This window comes from Trachypithecus francoisi, unplaced genomic scaffold, assembly GCF_009764315.1.
Source record: "Trachypithecus francoisi isolate TF-2019V2 unplaced genomic scaffold, Tfra_2.0 Contig01440, whole genome shotgun sequence".
Taxonomy (NCBI): Eukaryota; Metazoa; Chordata; class Mammalia; order Primates; family Cercopithecidae; genus Trachypithecus; species Trachypithecus francoisi.
Genome location: NW_022681431.1, coordinates 6,349,745 through 6,373,157, shown reverse-complemented (window position 1 = coordinate 6,373,157; position 23,413 = coordinate 6,349,745). Strand labels below are relative to the sequence as shown.

The 23,413-nt window shown below is 41.1% G+C and overlaps 1 protein-coding gene and 1 long non-coding RNA gene across 3 annotated transcripts in view; one reads left to right on the top strand and one right to left on the bottom strand.

Moving 5' to 3' along the window:
• The window catches only part of PSD3 (pleckstrin and Sec7 domain containing 3), a 565,834-nt gene that overhangs the window by 124,027 nt on the left and 418,394 nt on the right, over window positions 1–23,413 (top strand). The window lies entirely within an intron of this gene.
• Window positions 5,675–23,322, bottom strand: LOC117092771. The gene is made up of 2 exons (XR_004440911.1): window positions 23,273–23,322; window positions 5,675–5,781 (listed from the first exon to the last, which is right to left on the bottom strand). It is a non-coding gene; the product is annotated as an uncharacterized LOC117092771 (long non-coding RNA).

Sequence of the window (23,413 nt, the reverse complement as noted above, 5' to 3'; positions counted from 1 at the left end):
TGGGGATCTGAGGCGTCCCATTTGAGAAGTTGGAGGGCATAATCTTACAGTTGAAGGGCGTAACTGGAAGCCGGGAGGTCTAGGGAAGTATTTTTTAAAACGACTCTATTTGTGTGTGTTTGTGGTTTTTTTTTTTTTTTTAGAGACAGAGTCTGTCTCTTGCCTAGGCTGGAGCGCAGTGGTGTAATCTCAGCTCACTGCAATGTCCACCTCCCAGGTTCAAGCAATTCTCCTACCTCAGCCTTGCGAGTAGCTGGGATTACAGGCGTGCACCACTACACCCAGCTAATTTTTGTATTTTTAGTAGAGATTGGGGTTTCACTATGTTGACCAGGCTGATCTCGCACTCCTGACCTCAAGTGATTCGCCCGCCTCGGCCTCCCAAAGTGCTGGGATTACAGGCCTGAGCCACCGCACCTGGCCTTAAAAATGACTCTCTTTGGCAGTCTAGTACAGGTGTGAAAACTCTGTGAGAAGCGGAATGGCAATCCACCTGGAACGTATGTGGTATACAGCTGCCTAATTAAGAAACCCGTCTTAGTGAGCAGCTTTTTCTTTAAAATAGCCTGGTGTAGTCAACTCTTTACTGAGATTCAAGTCGACTGTTTCCCTGAGTGCCAGCTGTAATCCTGGGAAAAGTTATACAGCACATTGGTGATTTTCTTTCTCCATCTTATATGGGAGATTAAAATATTTGTTGCCTACTCCCCTCATCAGGTGTTGTGAGGATTAATGAGATCATTTTAGTAATGTGCCTTAAACTTGCAGGAGGAAATGGGCACGGGAAACCCCAGGTGTTATATTACCAGGAGCTTAACTCAGGCCTGGCATTCACTCTGCTGTTATGTGTCCATGTATTTTGTTCATGTGTTGCTTTTTGCATTACAGCTCTGTATTAAGCTTCAGATCCATCTCACGGGTGTGAAAATATCCATGTGTCAAAATGAAGAGTGGGCCTCTTGGCTTCACGTTTTCGCTTGCCATCCATCTCCAGAATCTTGCAAGCTTGACCTACAGCTTGTTGAATTGGACACTTTTTAGGTACACCAATTACTGGATTTTGCAGCTTCGAGTCTATCTGTGGGGACTCAGCTTTTTCAGCAACTCTAGGCTGTAATTTTTGAGAGCATTGTTTAAACCTTGTGCTCTACTTGAGTAGTAAATGGTCATCTTGGCAACCGGGCATGCGTGCTTTCTCACTAGTGTGTGTGATGCTTGCTGTGACTGTCACCCCTGCTGCACCAGGTAATGGGATGAGAGAACAAGGCCTTACCAGCACAGCCTGTGAATGGCTCAACAGTGGGGACGCTGGTTCCTGAAGGGCACAACCTGCTCCCCATAGGTAGATCTCCCCTTGATTTCAGCTGGAGAAACTTCTGTTGGGCCTTGGCATGATGTGCTCATACATCTTTAGGAAGCCAAAACCTGACTTGTATAACTGAGTATGAAAGTCAGTTGCCAGAATCTTCAGAAGGACATTATTTCTGAGTGACCAGTGAATGAGGTTATTGTCAAGAAAACAGCAAAGTTTAAAATAATGTTGATATTTTGGATGGCAGAATTGGTGGGGGAGGAAATGAGATGGGAGAAATAGAATTTTAAACTGTAAAAAATCCAGTGAAGTATAATGCTTAATTGTTAGCGTATTCTAAGCAATAAGTTAGCCGCATTTAAAAATAGCTTTTTAATATGAATGAACATTTTTATGAGCTGAGATTCAATGAAGAATAAGTTGGTATTGCAAATGATGTTTTAATAGTTTGTATTAAATATTTTAGGGCTGGGATTTAAACAAATAACATTTTAGAGCTGTAAAAGCAAAAAGTCTGACCTGAAAGCAACACAAATAATTGTAGTTCATGAAATATAGCCCTGTGAACAAATCTATGTCACCTTGTTTATAATGTACTTCCTGTGAGTTTCAGAATAAGTAAAAGGGTGGCTTGGATGTACAATGGAGGCCACTGGCTTTGAGTGAGTTGAGAGCAGTGGTAGACACAGGAGTCTTTTGTGCCTCTCTGGGGAAAATTAGACAGTTCAGAACCACTCAGGACATTCCAGCAGCTTTGGAGATCAAGGAAGCCCTCTCCATAAAGAAGTTAAGAGTAGCTGGTTGTTCCTGAGGTCACACTTTCAGGAGATAATCATTGCCTGTCTTATGAATTGGTTCTGAGACAATGCCATCTTTGAAGTCAAAAAATAAGTGCTCAAGGTTTTAAGGAGTAAAGCATTAGTTTTGTGCAAAAAGAGTCATTAAGGTTATTAGTGTTGTGTAACACGAGTTATTAATGGCCAGGCAAGGTAGCTCACACCTGTAATCCCAGCACTTTGGGAGGCCTAGGTGGGAGGATCATTCAAGCCCAGGAGTTTGAGACCGGTTTGGGCAACATAGTGAGACCCCACCTCTACACAAAAAAGTTGAAACAATTAGCCAGTCATGGTGGCACATGTAGTCCCAGCTACTGCGATGGGTGAGGTGGGAGGATCACATGAGTCTGGGAACTCCAGGCTGCACTGAGCCATGATCACACCATTGTACTCTAGCCTTGGTTACAGAGCAACACTCTCAAAAACAAACAAACAAAAAACCGAATTAGTAATTAGATTTAGAGAATGATATTTCTTATAACTCTTACTTTAATTGAGGTGTTTTGCCTGTAAATATAGGCAAGTACATGCAGAAACTATGCATGTGTGTGCTGTCTTCTTACTAAGATTTACATTATTTCTTCTCTTCATGAAGAAAGCCAGCCTACTAGGACTAATTTACCTGATACAAGCACCGTTATTCACAGAGAGACAACAAGTAAGCAAGATAAGCATAGAATACATAGGGTGAGTGACCCACCTGATCTGCTGGGGCAAGTATTATCCCTCTCACTCTTCAATGACATCTTTGCTTCATGTTTCGATAATGTGGCATCTATATTTTAACTATGAACAAAGTCTTAAAATATTGCTATTTCATTAAATTTGGAGTCCTATTAATAAACTGTTTATACCTGAAACATGGCAGTTGGCCATTCATTCTCTGCCCCCATTTCTTATTTTCTCCCAGTTAGTGTTATATAGCAGAAATTCTTGCACAAGACAAATGTAAGGAACTAGTCAGTGGTTCTAATTTTTAAACATTGTGATGGTCCCTGCTTACCCCTCTGAATCATTTCGAGAAAAGAAAATTGGATTTGTCTTATTGATGCTTTGCATTTTAGTTGGCAAGCCGGGTATGGATAAAATAAGAAAAAAAGAAAAAATGCTAAGATTCTTGAGTGGGAATCCATAGTCCACAGAAACCTCAGAGGCTCTGGTATTTGCATGAGAAAAGTTTTGAAGGAAATTTTTAGTTTAGAAACAGAAATTCAGGAGGTCAAATTCTGTGGTTTGTAGTAAATGGATATAGATATGGTGATGTGGTTTGGCCCTGTGTCCCCACCCAAATCTCGTCTTGAATTGTACGCCCATAATTCCCATGTGTTGTGGGAGGGACCCGTGGGAGATCATTGAATCATGGGGTCATTTCCCCTATACTGTTCTCATGGTAGTGAATAAATCTCACGAGACCTGATGGTTTTATCAGGGGTTTCCACTTTTGCATCTTCCTCATTTTCTCTTGCCGCTGCCATGTAAAAAGTGCCTTTCACCTCCCACCATGATTCTGAGGCCTCGTCAGCCATGTGGAACTTTAAGTCCAATTAAACCTCTTTTTCTCCCCAGTCTCAGGTATGTCTTTATCAGCAGTGTGAAAACGGACTAATACATATGCTGTGTAGGTTGAAATAACTCTGCCAAGGACCATGGCGTATCTTGGTTCCACCAATGGCCCGCTGTGACCGTTAACCTTTCTGTGTCTCCTTATCTGCAAGATAGGAGTGACAAGAGAACCTAGATCTTCAAGTGGTTTTAAAGATTAATGTGGCGAGATAAAGTTCTTAGCCCAGTGCCTGGCTCATACTATGTAGTCATGCATGACTTTTTTTTAAGAAAAAAAAATTTAAAACAACAAAAGCTCTCTAGGCAGAGTTAATTCTTCACAGTGGGAGAAGGTGTTAAAACTTCTGGGCAGGATGCTGTGGAGGGAATTAGAGTTTGATAGTGAATTGGAATAACTTCAAGCCCCTTTTCAACCTAAGACTGATCTTTTTACCTTGTAAAAAAAGTCATTTCACTGAAGATGCATTAGCAATATAGTATGCCATTTTTTCCCCAAAATATTACCAGCTCCTCCCACCAAAAATACCTTTTGCTGTGTGTATGTGTGGTCATATATTCCCCAACTTTAATGCAAGCCAAAGATTTCTAAGTTTTTTAATGTTGAAGAAATTTTTAAAGGCAATTCGTGGTATTTACAACAAGCTATTAAATTTATTTCATCAATTATTTTCCTTTTCTTCTCTGTTGTAACTTTGGCCTACAACAAGATTTTAAGAATTGCGATGGACCTATCTTCTTTTCTTTTCTTTTTTTTTTTTTTTTTTTGGAGATGGAGTCTCGCTCTTGTCACCCATGCCGGAGTGCAGTGGTACCATCTCGGCTCACTGCAACCTCCGCCTCCCAGATTTAAGAGATTCTCCTGCATCAGCCTCCCAAGTAGCTGGGATTACAGGTGCCTGCCACCACGCCCTGCTAATTTTTGTATTTTTAGTAGAAATGGGGTTTTACCACTTTGGCCAGGCGGGTGACAAACGCCTGACCTCAAGTGATCCGCATGCCTTGGTCTCCCAAAGTGCTGGGATACATTCTTTTTAAATATAAAATTTTTGCAAAGTGAAAGTCGATGCCATAGATTTTACATGGTTTTTGCAGGAAAGCAAGCCATCGATTACTGATGTCCTTTATGGGCTGGAGGGAGTGAGTGCTGTGTAGTGAAGGAAGCACGTACTCTGTTGACCAGGATTTAGGAATAGTTTTGTTAGGCAGTATATCTGATTTATCATTTCTTGACTCAGGACAAATAAAATATCTTTATGGTAATTTTAAATATCTCTTTAGAGGAATATTTATATCTACAAATACCGTCTGCGTTTATTTATGTATTTATTTGTGTGTTTATTTATTTATTTATTATAGAGTCTCGCTCTGTCGCCCATGCTAGAGTGCAGTAGCGTGATCTCAGCTCACTGCAACCTCCGCCTCCTGGGTTCAAGCAATTCTGCCTGCCTCAGCCTCCTGAGTAGCTGGGATTACAAGCATGTGCCACTATGCTCAGCTAATTTTTGTATTTTTTAGTAGAGATGGGGTTTCACCATGTTGGCCAGGCTGGTCTTGAACTCCTGACCTTAGGCGATCCACCCACCTCAGCCTCCCAGAGTGCTGGGATTATAGGCATGAGCGACCGCGCCCAGCCTGCATGTATTTATTTTTTTACGGCTCTTCTGTTTTTTTTTTTGTCCTCCTTGTCTTAAGTAGCTTAGCTTGTAACCTTCTCTGTGTACTATATTGCTGTGTCATTGTGTTAGTAACTGTGGACTCCTAAGTATTGAGTTGTCAAAGTGAAAAAGAGTATTGTTTCCACCATCACTTCATTAACAATGATTCTGCTTAGGGAGTTCTTCGTATGTAGCTAAAATTTCTGTTACTCAATGTCTCTGGTTTTCAGTAGAGTAGTAAGCTAATTGTACCTTTTTCTTTCATCACTAGTCTTTTTTTTGTTTTGTTTTGTTTTGTTTTGTGTTTGGAGACAAGGTCTCACCCTGTCACCCAAGCTGGAGGGCAGTGACTCTGTTACTCACGGCCACTGCAGCATCGACCTCCCTGGGTTCTTGTAGATCCTCCCACCTCAGCCTCCTGTGTAGCCGGGACTACAGGTGCTCACTGCCACACCAGCCTAATTTTTGTATTTTTTTGTAGAGACGGGGTTTTACCTTGTTGCTCAAACTCCTGGACTCAAGTGATCTGCCCCCTTGACCTCTTAAAGTGCTGGGATTACAGATATGAGCCACTGTTCCCAGCCTGTCTTAAGAGTATGAGTACCCTTCAGAATTGAATAAAGAAATAAATAAATTGCTGTTTTCCTCCTTCTAGAAGCCTCATTTCCAGCTCTTTAAATTGTCTTCGTTATTCTTTTCAGTTAGGATCTAACTGGGATCTGTTGGTTATACATGGAAGGTATAAAAATGACTTACTACTTCCCGTCTCTTAACAGCCCTGTTGTGTGAGCAATGTCACTAAGCAGCAGTTTGCTGTCAGCTGGTGATCTATTGTGACGCTTTAGTACATTTATGCATTTCCTCATTTCTTTACTTGATTTGTTTCTATTCAGTTTCTTGTTGTTCCATTATTTTATGTTTTCTGCTTTATTACTCTGATATTAAGAACCCTTTTCTAAATCACATCTAAATAACTCGTTTTCTTTATTGCTGTTTCTCTTGTCTTGTGTCTGTGTCTTGTATTCTAATCAGACATGCCATTGATTACTAACCTTCAGAAGACACTTCTTTGATCAAGCATTCTCTTTATTAAGATTCCTTCTTAGCTATAAGACCACACTCTGTATTCTGACATTCATAATTTTTCAAAATTAATATAGTTGAGCATCATCTTTGTTCCGAGCATGCATCTAAATGATGAAAATTCAGAGAGCTAGGCAAGGACTCGGTTTTATCTTGATAGAGAAGCTGCTATCAGTATATGAGACATTATTATAGATGTTGAATCAAAAAGTGCCCAGGCATTCGGTTGCATAGGAATTCCAAGGAATCGATAATGTGTAATTTTGCTGGGGATGGAATGATTTTTCAGGTTGGAGTGGGACTTGTACTGTGCTTTGAAAACAAGGATTGAATATTAGTGAAGGAACCTACATTTCCCTGGCCTCATGTTTCCAGCCTGAGGGACCACAGTGGGAAGAGTGGCTTATCTGATTGGTGAATTTGTAAGAAGGAGATCCTCAGCTCAGCACCTGCAGGGCCTCTCTGTTCGGAATTGGTTCTGTACTACAGCATTTTCTGCCTTGTATTAACAGACCTGGCCTTGCTGGGGTGGCCTGAGGTTGTCTAGCTGTGCCAGTCACTGGCTGGGGAGGTTTAGCTAATTCTTGTCACTGATCTTTAGCCATTTTCTCTAGTCAGTTTCTGTCAGTAATAAAGGTGATGTCCTGATTCCCAGTTCTCTTAGTTGGATGTGACTGTGGGTAGAAAGGCAAGTTGGGTGGAGTCATAAGGCATTAAATACTGAGGACATGAACGGCAAGGAGATGAGCACTGTTGCTTAGTGTTGTGAGCAATGAGAGAGAAAGTTGGAATAGGAGACTGGAGTCAGATGTGCAGAGCTAGAGTGTGAACTTTATTTTGTAGGCTGAGGACCCATTGAAGGTTTTAAAATGCTGTAAAGTGTACACCGGGTTGTTTTGGTAGTAGGAATCCAGTAGTGCTGGAGAATGGATTCTCCAGGGCTTCTTCATTTGGAATTCATGGGTCTTCTGGCTTTGGAAGTTTGGAAGGGAGGTGGATATGAAACACCCTGAAATGATATGTAAGATGTTTTAAAGGGATCATCTTTCAGAAAGGGATGAAGAACCTCTACTTAGGCTGGGCACAGTGGCTCATGCCTGTAATTCCAGCACTTTGGGAGGCCAAGTTGGGCACATCTCTTGAGGTCAGGAGTTCGAGACCAGCCTGGCCAACATGGTGAAACGCCATCTCTACTAAAAATACAAAAATTAGCTGGGCGTGATGGTGTGTGCCTGTATTCCCAGATACCCGGTAGGCTAAGGCAGAAAAATCACTTGAATCCAAGAGGCGGAGGTTGCAGTAAGCCAAGATCACACCACTACACTGCACTCCACCCTGGGCAACAGAGCAAGACTCTGTCTCAAAAGAAACAAAACAAAACAAAACAAAACACCACTTAACTCCTCTGTGTCCTGTTTGTCTATAGGACTTATTGGAACAAAATTTCTCTGTTAAGTATGATGTTTATTCTGGATTTTTTAAATAGTGCTTTAAACCGATTTGTAGAAGTTCTTTGTATACCTTGTTTGCTAAGGTTATTTTCAAAATAATAAATCGACATTCAGATTTATTGCATATAATTTTCTGCATGTATTCTGACAATCCTGTGGGTTTTCTCCTTTCATCTGTCACTATGGTAAATTCTATTGATTGAGTTCTAAAATTAAAACAGCTTGGCATTCTTAGGATAAAGTCAACTTGGTCATGATGGATTATCTTTTTGTTCTTGAATTAACTTTGCTAGTGTCTTATTTAAGATTTTTGCATTTAATGTTGCTAGGTTGACCTGCGTTTTTCATTATAAATGTTTTCTGTAATTCCTTGAGTGCTCAGAAAGAATCTATGCCCTGGGAACCCCAAAGTAAATACACAGATATTCCTCCAAAAGAAAGTAAACAGAAAAGGGAAATAGTAATACATATGTATGATAAATAAATAAAATGAAAGGGAAGGAGTTATAAAACCAAAGGCCTTTCTCTTACCTCAGAAACCCAGTTCCCCTAAGGCAATCTCTGTTACCAGAGGATAGCCTGTGTGTTGGTGTGCCTACATAATTATATAGATGGTATATTATATGCATACATTATTATTATATGTAATAATATATCTTGGAGGTAGTTTCAGTGTAGCACACAAGGTTTTTCTCATTCTTTTAAAATATCTACCTTATATTTTATTATATTTTCATATATTAGCCAGGTCCTTGATGACATTTAAGTTCTTACATTTTGCTGAAATGAACATCATGGTACCTTCCTCTTTGACGTGTGTCTGTGGAATAAATTCTTATGAGTTGAGTTGCTGGATAAAAGGGCATATGCATTTCAAACTGTGGTAGAAATAGCTCAATTATCTTCCAATAAAGTTATACCTCCTTACACTCTAACAGTGTATAAGCATGCTATGGCAACGGTCTGAAGTGTTCTGGCCAAGACTCATTTCCCACAGCCCAGGTCATTTGAAGTCTCAGTCATGCTAGCTGCACCACACTTCACCCCACCCACAAGTGCATTCATTATTAACTTGGTGATCTCATGAGCTTTGGCAAGCAGTGGCTTCCTGCTAGAGAGCCTCATAAGAACCTCGGAAACTGCTGTGTTCTAGATGAGCAGGAATGAGAGGATGTCGGCAAAATGCCCAGACACAAGGTATTCAGGCTGTTCTGCCTACCTCATTCCTGAGTCTTTTCTTACAGCCCTCCCTTTCTAGGCCATAATGGAATAGATGAAAGAATTGTAGCAAATGCTGGCCATCTTCTGTCATCTTTCCACTGCTAATAATGACTGGAGGGAACAGAGATGGATGAGAAGATGTGGAATTAGCTGTTAGGCCTGTAGATTCTATCTAGGGTGTTTTTACCTTTCACTCTTTGCCTGAGTTGAAGTCATTGCTCACATTGTACAGTCACTGTTGTTTCCTGTGTAATTGTTTCCTTTTTTTTTTTTTTGAGTCAGAGTCTTGTTCTGTCACTAGGCTGGAGTGCAGTGACGTGATCTCTGCTCACCATAACCTCCGCCTCCCGGGTTCAAGTGATTCTCCTGCCTCAGCCTCCCAAGTAGCTGGAACTACAGGTGTGCACTGCCACGCCCAGCTAATTTTTGTATTTTTAGTAGAGACGGGGTTTCACCACGTTGGCCAGGATGGTCTAGATCTCTTGACCTCGTGATCTGCCCACCTTGGCCTCCCAAAGTGTTGGGATTACAGGCCAGAGCCACCGCACCCAGCCAATTGTTTACTCTTAAACCCAGGTGTGTCGAGGTGATAGATGCCCCAAGAATTGGCAGTCACTGCTTACTGAATAAGAAGAAGTTAAGATTTCATCTTGGGAGAGGAGAAGTAGTAGGGGCATGTAAGTCTTGGTTATCCCTATGTTATTTTTTTTTTTTTTTTTTTTTTTTTTGAGGCGGAGTCTCGCTCTGTCGCCCGGACTGGAGTGCAGTGGCCGGATCTCAGCTCACTGCAAGCTCCACCTCCCGGGTTTACGCCATTCTCCTGCCTCAGCCTCCCGAGTAGCTGGGACTACAGGCGCCCGCCACCTCGCCCAGCTAGTTTTTGTATTTTTAGTAGAGACGGGGTTTCACCGTGTTAGCCAGGATGGTCTCGATCTCCTGACCTCGCGATCCGCCCGTCTCGGCCTCCCAAAGTGCTGGGATTACAGGCTTGAGCCACCGCGCCCGGCCCCTATGTTATTTTTATAAACAGGACCCCCAACTGGAGTCCTGGTTGCCACCAGATACAGTGAGAAGGCAACACCCAGGAGCCTTGGGGTGTGGCCTCAGCTGATTAGGTCAGAGGAGATTAGGGATAGGGAGGCAGGGGAAAAGGCAAACCCTGGATCCTTTGTCTGTTAATTGTCTCTTCTGTTATTGACAATCATTTTTTAAAAATTATACTTTATGTTCTAGGGTACATGTGCACAACGTGCAGGTTTGTTACGTATGTATACATGTGCCGTGTTGGTGTGCTGCAGCCATGAACTGATCATTTACATTAGGTATATCTCCTAATGCTATCCCTCCCCCTCCCCCCACCCCACAACAGCTGGAGACAATCATTTTTAGGGTAGAGAGGGATATATGTAAAGCACTGAAACTTCGCTAAAATAGCCTCAAGTTTTTGTGCTGTATTAACCAAAACTGAGAAAACATTAAAGTGACAAAAACGAAACAAAATAAGTGATCTTCTAAGCAAGACTTGGTTGGTAATGTATATGGAGATTTTTATTAATCTGATTTTTTTAAGGTGATTAGGTCTCCCTTGCTCAGAAACCTTCATCACACCCCTTTCCTTAAATTGACTACCAAATAAATATATTCTAAACTCTTTGGGCCTGACATTGGAAATCTTTTAGAGAGAATCTGCCTATCCAGTGTGTAATCATCTACTTTCTTAACGATTGGGGGTGTAGTTCATGGACCAGCAACGTCACCATCACCTAGGATCTTGTTAGAAATGCAGACTGTCAGGCCCCACCCCAGACCTGCTGGATCAGAACCAGAGTTTTAGCAGCGTCCCGGTGTTGTGCGTGCCCACCCCAGTTTGAGAAGCCCTGATCTCTTATACTTCATTATCAGCCTTCGTTCACGGGATGCAATCTGCTGAACGGGCCTACCTCTCATTTTCTAAGCATGTTTTCACTTCTCCAGCGGTCTGCCTTTCCTCAGATCATACGGCTTCCTCAGAAGTGTCATTTTCTTTCAGCTTCCTTCTTCCTTCCATTCATTCAGTTGATTAGGTGTCTAAAATATAGGCCAGGCATGGTGGCTCATCCCTGTAATCCCAGCACTTTGGGAGGCTGAGGCAGGTGGATCACCTGAGGTCAGGGGTTCAAGACCAGCCTGGCCAACATGGTGAAACTCGTTCTCTACTGTAAATACAAAAATTAGCCGAGGTGGTGTCATGCACCTGTAGTCCTTGCTCCTTGGGATGCTGAGGCTAGAGAATTGCTTGAACCCAGAAGGCAGAGATTGAAGTGAGCCAAGATCTCGCCGCTGCACTCCAGCCTGGGCGACAGAACGAGACTCCGTCTTAAAAATAAAAAAAAATATAAAAAAAAAATATGCTAAGAGCGATGATTTGGCTTGAGATTCAGACATGACTGAAAACACAGTCCCTGTCCACTCCTGGGACAGGCTCTGTGGAGGATAGCTCAGCAACAAGTATCAAGAGTATTGAATATGCATTTCCTTTGATCTCAATGTTTTCTCTTCTAGGAGATTTTCATAAACGAATAATCAGAAAAGGATGTAAAGAAATGTGTAGAGGGTTGATTGTTGCAACACTATAATAGTAAACAATTGATAAATGAATAAATTATGTTATGCATAAACTTTTTTTTTTTTTTTTTTTTTGAGACAGAGTCTCGCTCTGTCGCCCAGGCTGGAGTACAGTGGCCGGATCTCAGCTCACTGCAAGCTCCGCCTCCCGGGTTCCCGCCATTCTCCTGCCTCAGCCTCCCGAGTAGCTGGGACCACAGGCGCCCGCCACCTCGCCCGGCTAGTTTTTTGTATTTTTTAGTAGAGACGGGGTTTCACCGTGTTAGCCAGGATGGTCTCGATCTCCTGACCTCGTGATCCGCCCGTCTCGGCCTCCCAAAGTGCTGGGATTACAGGCTTGAGCCACCGCGCCCGGCCTATGCATAAACTTTTATACAGTCAAGAAATATATGTAACTGAAGTGAAAATATATCAACAATAACAATTATATTATTAAAATAGACAAAGGCAGGCCCTGTGGTGCGCTTATAGTCCCAGCTACTCAGGAAGCTGAGGAGAGAGGATCCTTTGAGCCCTAGAGTTCAAGGCTGCGTGAGCTATGATCGTGCCACTGCACTCCAGCTGGGTTACAGAGTGAGACTCTGTCTCTAAAAAGACAAAAAAGAGATAATGTATATAAAGTATCTAGTGTAGTGCTGCCCCTTCAGCCTAGATTCCAGAATGAAGGAGATGCTGGGAGCTTTTCTTCAGCCTATCCACACCTAGAACACAGCCACAGTTGGCCCTCAGCAGCGACAGCGTCTGAGCAAGAAATAAGCCTTCACTGTAAACCACTAACATTTGAAGGTAATTTGCTAGTGCTGCAACTAGTCTAGTGAAAGCTGACTAGCACATTGTGTACTCTGCTTATTTGACTCCCTCGTTATCTGCATGCACCTTAATGTTATCTGTTTTTGTGGCGTCTGTCCATCCTAACCTGTCGTCACTTACAACGTTGACGCAGTTCATTGAACTTGGGATGAGGTTGGAAAGATTGATGTTGTAATTCCCTTGGATTAGAGAAGTGTTTCTCAGTGTGTGGTCCTTGAACCATCTATATCAGACACTTTGTGGGGTTTGGCAGGGATACAGAATCTTGAGCGCCCTCTGCAGGCCTAAGAAAACAGAATAATTGGGGTGAGGTTTCAAGGTATTCTCAGTTACACCCAAGTTTGGGAACCACTGGACTTGAAGCTAGACAAATACTTCATCGGGATGTTACTTTGTGAATCCCTTCCACCACTGAAATTGGAGTATGATAGACACTGTCCCTTGCAGTTCTTCTCAGACCAGAACCCTTTTTTGTGATGGATGGATGGATGGATGGATGGTTGATTGATTGCTTCCGGGTTAGGGAACTAAACATTGCTCATCTTTATGAGAAAGTTTTAGCCAGATTTGATTCAAGAACTGTATAACACTTGGTAAGTAAAATGAATGAGTATCTCAAGTGACATACTTTCTCCATACTACTCTTTTTTTTCTTATAAAAATTAAATTTTAGTTACATAATTAATTCGTGAATACATTTTCATAGAAATTTAAAGCATTACTGATGAGGTCAAATTCAGCATTGTACCCCTCCCCAAATCTTGGGCCCCTCACATCAACTGTGCCACAGGTATCTTTTGATTTTTTATTTTTTCCAGATTTTTTTCTATGTATATTTATGTGCATTGTTAATATTTATGGCCAATACAGATTGTCCTTAAGATGGTTTGACTTAAAATATGTTTCAACTTATGATGGGGATGTAGCCACGTCATAAGTTGAGGAGCAAGTGTATGCATTACATGGCCTGTACCAATACAGCTGGTATTCATTCTGATTGAGCAAGCATCTGCTGAAACTATTCAGAGCCCTGTGTCACTGGTTGTTTGGTATTTTGAGTATCAACCTTGCAGTTTGTACTTGTACTATGTATGTGTGTATGGAGTGTATACATACATATATGTGTGTGTCTTAACTGCCATACTACACTTTTTTTCAGTTTTTTAAAATACATGTTGGCATACATCCATGTCAATATATGCAAGTTTACTTCATGTTAAAAAATTGCTCCATTGTATTCCATCCTATAGTTTATTTAGCCATTTCTTTTTCTTTTTTCTTTTTTTTTTGAAATGAAGTGTTGCTGTCACCCAGGCTGGAGTGCAGTGGTGCGATCTAGCTCGCTGCAGCTTCTGCCTCCCGGGTTCAAGCGAGTCTCCTGCCTTAGCCTCCCGAGTAGCTGGGATTACAGGTGCCTGCCACCATGCCCAGCTAATTTTTGTAATTTTAGTAGAGACAGGGTTTTAACATGTTGGCCAGGCTGATCTCGAACTCCTGACCTTAGATGATCCGCCCGCCTTGGCCTCCCAAAGTGCTGGGATTACAGTCGTGAGTCACCACACCTGGCCTATTTAGCCATTTCTAGATTGATGGACAGATTGTTTCTAGTTTTTGCTATTACAAACAGTGCTGCCATTGACATACATGTTGCCTTGAGTATCTGTTCACATGTTTTAAACCATATGTATGTACACACACACACATACAACATACACACACACATATGCAGAGAGAGATATATATGAACATGCCAGGTCACCATTAATTTATACTCCAACTGGGAGTTTATCAGTTTCCTCATAGCCTTTCAAAATTGATGGTCAGTCTTTTTAATCATTGCCAGTATTGTGGGTAAAAACTGGTGACTTTTGTTTTAACTTGTGTTTCACTGATCATTAGCAAGATTGAACATCATTTATGTGCAGTTGCCATTTGTATTTCTATTTCTTAAACGGTCTGTTTTTGTCTTCTGCCTGTTTTTCTGCTGGGTTATTGATGTGTTGGAATTTGTTATATATTAGATATTTAAATCTATGTTGCAGATGTTTACTCACAGTTGATACATGTCTTTTATCTTTGCTTATGTTGTCTTTCATCATTTGTTTTTACTGTCAGACTTGTGGTGGTCATTCTCGATTTTATATAGTACCTGCTGGCCATTAGCCCTTCTCCTCAATAAGTTGTTTGGATTCTTACAAGAATTAGAAAAATAACTAACTTTCTCCAGATTGTCCATATGTAAGAGCTTTGAAGGGCTCTCCTGAATAAAGTGTATTTAATTGCATGGACTTTTAAACATGTATGCCTTGGTCACTCTGAAAATCTGCTTTCTATATTCCAAATACGTTTGCTGGATTATTGTGCTCCAAATAATGGAAGTATTACTCTAATAATCCCACTTTGGTATTTAATTCATTTGTTCTTGTTAGGAGATGATTTGTTCTCAGCTCCTCACAGCACAATTAGGGATTTGTCATCAGAGTCACATCAATAGTCTTTGTTTGTAAATTGATGTAAGCTGTTAACCGCATTGAACCAGATTTTACTCTCTTGTGTATCAATAAATTGTATAGGTGATCTCTGCCTTTCACACGTGAATTCCAAAAGTTTACTTATAATTCAATTATTTGGATCTCTTATATTTCCACAGAAGCGAGTCCGTTTTAGGTCCCTGGCAAGCTCAAACAAGCATTCTTAAAATTAACAGTTTATCACATGATTTTTATGTTCCAGTTACGGATGTAAAGATAGAAAGAATAAGCCTATCATCTTCAGAAGCTCTGGAGATCAGAGCTGGGATGGGCGTGTGGGTAGGGGAGCAGTAGGATGTAGACCTCTTTAAAACTGTGAAATTGAAGACACCTCTTGGTGAATCATTTATTCTCCAGTGTTCTATATTTAAGAACGAAGGTAACTGGCACTGACCCATTATTCTTTAGTTCATGCATTGTCTGTTGAAAATACAGTATTTGTGAGACTGATTTGTGTTTTGTAGCAAGGAACGTTTCCCAGTATTTTTTTTTTTTTTTTTTTTTTTTTTTTTTGAGATAGAGTTTCATTCTTATTGCCCAGGCTGGGGTGCAATGGTGCAATCTGGGCTCACTGCAACCTCCGCCTCCCAGGTTCAGATGATTCTCCGCCTCAGGATTACAGGTGCCCACCACCACACCGGCTAATTTTTTGTGTTTTTAGTAGAGCAGGGGTTTCACTATGTTGGCCAGGCTGGTCTCAAACTCCTGACCTCAGGTGATCCACCCTGCTTGACCTCCCAAAGTGCTAGGATTACAGGCATGAGCCACTCCGCCTGGCCCATTTCCTAGTAGTATATTCCTTGATTGCTTGGGTCCAAAAGCAACTTCATGGCTAATGGCATTATTTTCACTAATTGCACAAATTTGAAGCCATTGATAAAAGCAACTAACAATGTTAACAACCATTGTAAAATACCCTCAAGAAGCCAGAAATCCTAACCTGTCAGTGCATTTTTCCAGGTACTTCATGGTTGTGGTTTGTGTTGTAGGGATGGTGGATGTGGCCCAAGAGGATTGCGTTTTGTTCCTTACTTTCCACTGCCCTGCTGCTCCTTGGTCCTTTTTAGTTTGTGTTTTGTTTCCTTGAGACAGGGTCTTGCTCTGTCCCCCAGGCTGAAGTGCGGTGGTGTGATCATACCTCATTGTAGCCTTTAATTCCTGGACTCAAGTGATTCTCCCTGCTCAGCCTCCTGAGTAGCTGGGTAAACTGCAGGTTACAGGCATGTGCCACCACACCTGGCTATTTTAAAAATTTTTTAAGAGATGGGGTCTCACCATATTGCCCAGGCTTTTCTTTAACTCCTAGGCTCAAACAATCCTCCCACCACGACCTCCCAAAGTGCTGGGATTATAGGTGTGAGCCACCATGCCCTTCTCTTTTTGAAGACTCTGTTGTATACTCACATAGCTCCAGAATGAATACTCAAACTTCAGCATGCCTAAGAATCACCTGGAGGAGTCAAGTCAAAATGCAGCTTCTGCAGCTCCATTCCTAAGCATCTGATTCAATCTAGCAATCAGCAGTTGATCCACAAACACCCCAGGTAACCCATTGCAGCTTGGCCCTAGACCAACAGAAATACTGTGTCTCCTATGTTGTCTTTCTCAAGTGCATGACACAGGGCAATTCTTGGATCACTTGTGTCTGTGGTGAGGCCGATAAACTCTGTCAGGGCACCAGGGAACAACCTGGTGTTCCCCAAGAGGTCGTTGACCAAATGGGTCCTGGAAGTCTGGAAGAATTATTTCCTTAAAAAAATATAGATACAGATATAGATAGGTATAATATAGATACAGATATAGATATAATATTTCATATTACATATATTTACATATATGAATCATACATTGACAAGTGATAGTTGTATATATTTATGGGATACAAAGTGATGTTAGGAAGTGAAATAAGGAAATAAGCATAGAAGGGCAGATACTGCATGTTCTCACGTGTATGTGGGCTCTGAAACAATGGAACTTATAGAAGCAGAAAGCAGAATAGTGGTTACCAGAGACTGGAGGGGGGGAAATGGGGAGATGATGGTCAGAGGGTACAAAGCCTCAGGTGGACAAGAGGAATAAGTTGTTTCTGTCTTTCTTTTTTTTTCTTTTTTGAGTGCTATTGCAGAGCACCGTGAATATAATTTTAATAATAGTGTATTATATATTTCAAAATCACTGAGAGTAAATTTCGAATGTTGCTACCACAGAATACAAAAAGTATTTGAGGTGATGGATGTGTTAAATGGAAAAATAACAGAGTTCCTCAAAAAAACTAATAAAATAACCACTTGTAATATGCTTCTGTAAACACTTCCTTTCTGAGAAGTTTATTCCTTTCACCTTTCAACGAATAGTTTGTGTCTTTGAATATTCATTAAAAATAGTTTGTTTCTTTGTAAAAGCTAAAAAGGTATAATGGGAACTTTTTCATATTGCAGGTAGTATGAGTATCCTGACAATGCTTTAGTTTAAATAATGGAGATCTTCTGAAATAAAAATCCAGGTACTTTGTCAGTTTCTCTAGTGTTTCTTCACCTATTGACTGCCCTCAGGACCTCCCTGAAGCTGGGATGTAAGAATTTCTCAGTGGAAAGTCAGGCAGTTAATGCATCTTGTCTTGTCAGGACATTTTGAAGAATGACTTTACTGGTAATTGACAGGAGTATTAAGCACCATATAATGCATTTTACTTTCCTATCTCATTTTAAATTAAAATTTAAAATATGATGAAAAAAATTTATCAAGACCAGAGATAGTGTTGTCTGAGAAGTGATGTGAAATTTTTTGCTAAATTTATATTTTCAGGATCTTATGTTCACTTTGGTGCCCCTCTTTACCTTGATCTTACACACATGTGTTTTGTAGATGCTCTTAGCTCGGTTTATGGACAGTTCTTCATAATGTTCATCTGTTAACCGCCAGGGATGAAATGCTTGGTGTCATCTGGTCATAATTTATGTCCTACACACAGAACCAAGAGCTTTCCACAGGGTGATCTGGCTTCTGATTTTCTTTGTGATATGAAACGCATGATCATTTGTTTGGAGACATTTAGCTTTGATGAAATTTAGGTGGGCCATGTATTTTCTTACAGAAATGAATGCGATGATTATATTATTTTCAATATTTCATGTGCTATTTTAGTGTAAATCACAACATGGATTTCATGAGTTTCAGAATGTTTATATTTTGCCTAGGAGATTATTTTTTTTTTCTGCATACATGTAGGTTGGGTAAATGATTAATACTGTGTAAGTAGAAAATAATATTGGTTTGATTTGTTTGATCACTCATATAACTCCTTGGAAGAGAAGAAAACTAGAACTATATTCTTATCTTAATCAAAAGCAATCTTTTGCCTGTCTTATTTGTAAGGTGCAGTTCTAGGTATTACATGTTTCACTGAAATACACAGTAGCCGCCAAGAGATCACTTTCAAGTTAAGGGAAATAGAGATACAGTAAACTAAGGTGAGAAGACACTTATTTCTCATGATTCCCACCTTAAAATCACATTTAGCACCTGTTTTTCTCTTTGTCAAAGTGACAAATTACATTTTCTAAAAATATAGAGTGGGTTTCATCTTGTTTCAGAAGTTAGTGGAACTTCTGAAATGACCAAAGATACTGTGATGTTTTCAAAGCAGATTTAGGTGACTGAGGTTGATGCTTATGTAATTTCTTTGTAGGACTTCTTCCTAACCTTTTCCAAGATTTCAGGTTTTTTTTTTTTTTGAAGTTTCCAAGTTTGTAAGCATTCAGGAAAAATATTTATTGAACATTTTGTGGGCGCCTGTAGTCTCTGCTTTGCATAGTACTTGTTTTGATTGTTTTCTGTATCCGACCCGCCTCCATTTTTTTAAGAAAGAAATAGAGAAGCATTTATGAATGTTATTTATTCAGTCTGGTGGATTTCCTCATAGGGATCCCTATTATACTGGGCTGACTTTTAAAGTTCTCTGTAGTCTTCAGCTTTTCCTCATGTGACCCGACTTAAATCCCCAAGTGCTCTCCCAATGTGGAGAGCTCCATCCTCCTGTTAAGAATCTGGAGTCTGTAGCCAGTAAGATGTATTCAAAGGATTAACAAGGTTTTTATTTTTTAAATGCAAATATTTATACTGTCTGCTTCATTTGTGAATTTTAAACATTATCAGAAGCACATAGGTCCAGAATCTGAGGAAGGCAAAAAACATCAGGAACAGGTAGGGGGAAAGGCGAGATGAAGTCTTGAATCCCTGGGTTTATTGTTTGCTGTCCAAGGCCTCCCGTCTTCTCAGTGTGTCATTACTGATTGTGAGATGGTGGGAAAGGCGGAGGATATGCTGTGAACTCATAATAGTAGGTTGTTAATTTTCTTTCAGAGTCTGTCATTGAAGGTCTCTAGCTCTTTAGTTACTGCTGTCTTGGTGAAGGAGTGTGAAGAAGACTTGATCCTTCTATCCTACTTTGGTTTTATGGGAGGCTTTATTACAAATGAGTGTTTACCATCCTAGCTTTCCAGCTTCCAGCTTTCTACATCACACTTCAAAAAAAAAATAATAAAAATAAAAATAAAAATAAAGCAGCTCTCACCATTGGTAAGAAGCCCTGGGGTATTATGAATTCAGAGCCTTGTCCAGGACAGGCATGTTCCTAGAAGGGGAATAGAATCTTCCCATTTGGTTAGAAGACAACTAAAATGGGTCCCACATGACGTTTGCTAAAGGAAGATTCGTTTGACCCTGTTAAAGGCATGCTTTCTTGTCTTTCCTCTGTCTTCACATGTGTGTCGATGGAAGCCAGCTCGTGCCACTGAGGCTCTTCTCTGGGCCCCCCGCCACCCCATATGGCTGCTGTGTCCTGACTCCATGTCTGGAGGAGCAGCAGAACCCTGGCTTACTCTTGTCCCAGGGGAGCGTGCTTTCATACTGGAAATGGACAGAGTGAAGAGAGCAGCTGGTGGGAAAATGAGAATGGATCTCCAAAGGCTTTTAAAAAGACCATGAATTCAGCTCTTGGTCTTGTGCTCACACAATTAAAAACAAGCTGGCAGCGAGGCTTGCTTTTTGCCCACGTCTTTCTCCTTAGGCTGGTGGTCCATTTCCTGCTTTACCCTTTGGTTTCCATGCTGTTTCTAACCTTCACAAATTAAAGAGTGGGCCTTTCAGCTTCCTGGTTTGCCTCCTGGCTGTTTTGGGCTTCTCTCTACTCTTGAGAGGCTTTCTGTCCCAGTTTTACTTTTTTACTTGGTGTAGTTATTGACTTTTGGAATATCTGTCCAGTTAGTCTGTGAGGGGACGAGGGACTGGTTGTAGGGAATACGTGGGCCATCCCCTTTGGCCCAAGCACGAGTGTCTTCCCCATTTGTTTATGTGCAGGTGTATGTCATATATGTATTTATATTTTATTATTTGATTTTATTTTATACATTTTATTTATTTTATTTTTTGAGATGGAGTCTTGCTCTGTCACCTAGACCTGGAGTGCAGTGGCACAGTCTCAGCTCGCTGCAACCTCCATCTCCCAGGTTTAAGCAGTTCTCCTGTACCAACCTCCCAAGTATCTGGGATTACAGGTGCTCCCCACCACACCCAGCTAATTTTTTTTTTTTTTTTCTGTAGAGACAGGGTTTCACCATATTGGTTGGGCTGGTCTCAAACTCCTGACCTCAGGTGATCCACCCACCTCGGCCTCCCAAAGTGCTGGGATTGTAGACGTGAGTCACCATGCCTGGCAAATTTTATTTATTCTATTATTTAACGTTATTATTATTATTTGTTGAGACAAGGTCTTGTTCTGTGCCCAGGCTGGAGTGCAGCGGCACAATCATAGTTCACTTGCAGCCTCAACCTCCTGGGCTCAGGTGATCCTCCTTCTCTACCCTCCTGAGTAGCGGGGCCCATAGTTGCATGACACTATGCCTGGTTTGTTTGTTTGTTTGTTTGTTTATTTGGACAGGGGTCTGGCTATATTGCACAGGCTGGTCTCGAACTCCCGGCCTTAGGCAATCCTCTCAGTTTGACCTCCCAAACCATTGAGATGACAGCATGAGACACCGCACCTGGCCTCAAATACATTTTTAAAGGAAAAAAATGCTACATGTGCTAGGACTTGAATCTTCCTCTTTATTGCCAGACAAACTGAGGGAATGGATAGTTTTCTTTGTTTTTCAGCAATACAAAATTTTTATTTATAGTGGAAAGTCTTAATTATAGAGGGAGAGCAAAGTGTATTTGGATGAACTGTGCTAACAAGGAACAGTACGGGTGGAGTAACAAGTTACATATTAGTCTTGTGATTGTCTCATTAATGACTCATTTGTACTTGAAAGCAGCAGAAATACATTTATGGAAAAATGTGAATGTAGATTCATGGTTTTTTTTGAAGATGGTGTCTCGCTGTGTCACCCAGGCTGGAGTGCATGGCGCAATCTCGGCTCACTGCAACCTCTGCTTCCTGGGTTCAAGCGATTCTCCCGTCTCAGCCTCCTGAGCAGCTGGGGTTACAGACCTGCGCCACTGCGCGTGGCTTCTTTGTATATTTTTGTAGAGATGGGGTTTCACCATGTTGACCAGGCTGGTCTCAAACTCCTGACCTCAGGTAAACCGCCCACCTGGGCCTCCCAAAGTGCTGGGATTATAAGCGTGAGTCACCATGCCCAGTCGACTTATGGTTTTTTATTAGATAAGGTAGATATAGAGATAATGTAGATATAAAGTGTGTATTTATGTATATTTCTGTTGATCTGTATTGGTTTTCTGTAGCTGCTGGAACAAAGTACCACAAACTTGGTGGCTTAAAGCAACAGAGATTTATTCTCTTGAAGTTCTGGAGAGCAGAATTCAGAAAGTCTTAGGGGCTAAAATCAAGCTGCCAGAGGATAATCTGTTTCTTCACCATTTCTAGACTCTAGAGCTGCATTTCTTGCATTCCTTGGCTCACAGCCCCTTCCTCCATGTTCAAAGCCAGTGTTGTAGTATCTTATCTCTGGCTCTACTTTTCTATGCTTCTGTCTGATGACTTTTTTCTCTTCTGCCTCAGATCTTCCTTTTCTTCCCTTTTATAAGGATACATGTGATGGCATTTAGGGTTCTGGCTACTCCAATATAGCCCTCCCATGCCCAGAAATTTAATCACATCTTCAAAGGCTATGCCATGTAAGGTGACATTCACAGGCTCCAGGGTTTAGAATGTAGACATTTTGTCGGCGAGGGCCTTTATTTCAGTATACCACAGTGAATGTGTTTGTGTCTGTGTCTGTGTCTGTGTATGTGTCTGTGTCTGTGTCTGTGTCTGTGTCTGTGTCTGTGTCTGTGTCTGTGTCTGTGTCTGTGTCTGTGTCTGTGTCTGTGTCTGTGTCTGTGTCTGTGTCTGTGTCTGTGTCTGTGTATGTGTATGTGTGTGTATGTGTATGTGTGTGTATGTGTATGCATGTGTGTGTGCATGTATGTGTGTGTGTGTCTATGTGTGTGTGTCTGTGTGGGCATGTGTCTGTGTGTGTTTCTGTGTCTGTGTGTGTGTGTGTGTGTATGTATGTGTGTCTGTGTGTGTCTGTTATGTATGTGTGTCTGTGTGTGTTTCTGTGTGTCTGTGTGTGTGTGTCTGTGTGTGTGTGTTTGTGTGTGTGTCTGTGTGTGTGTCTGTGTGTGTGTGTGTGTGTGTGTCTGAAATGCCCTAGCTGACCTGTGAGCAGCTACACTCCGATAACAGTAAGCACAGCTAATGTTGAGGTCTTGGATCTAGAGAATATTTTTTATTGAAAGGAACTGGTTTTGTTTTAAAATAAAATGGCTCATTTTAGGGCAGATGGAAAACATAAGAGAAGCATGAAGCATCTGTGGCGTAAGAAAGTAAAGAAATGCTCAGAGAATAATGGGGACATGTCAAAAGACACAGAAGCCAACTTTAAGAGGCTTCTGTCGGTCCCAACTGGGCAATTGGAACACTGAAATAAAAAAGCAATAAATTCAGCCTGTTCTGATAAAAATAAATAAAATTATAAATTGAAAGTTTGATGTGAAACAAGATATTTATGTAGTTCCTAAGTGCCTTTCCACAGCATAATAATTAGTTACTAAGAGAAAAAGTTTAAGCTGACTTAAACTTTGTTTATTTATTTATTTTGAGACGGAGTCTCACTCTGTCGCCCAGACTGGAGTGCAGTGGCTCAATCTTGTCTCACTGCAACCTCCACCTCCTGGGATCAAGTGATTCTCCTGCCTCAACCTCCCAAGTAGCTGGGATTACGGGAATGCGCCACAACACCTGGCTAATTTTTGTATTTTTAGTAGAGATGGGGGTTTCACCATGTTGGCCAGGCTACTCTCAAAAACACCTGACCTCAGGTCATCTGCCCGCCTTGGCCTC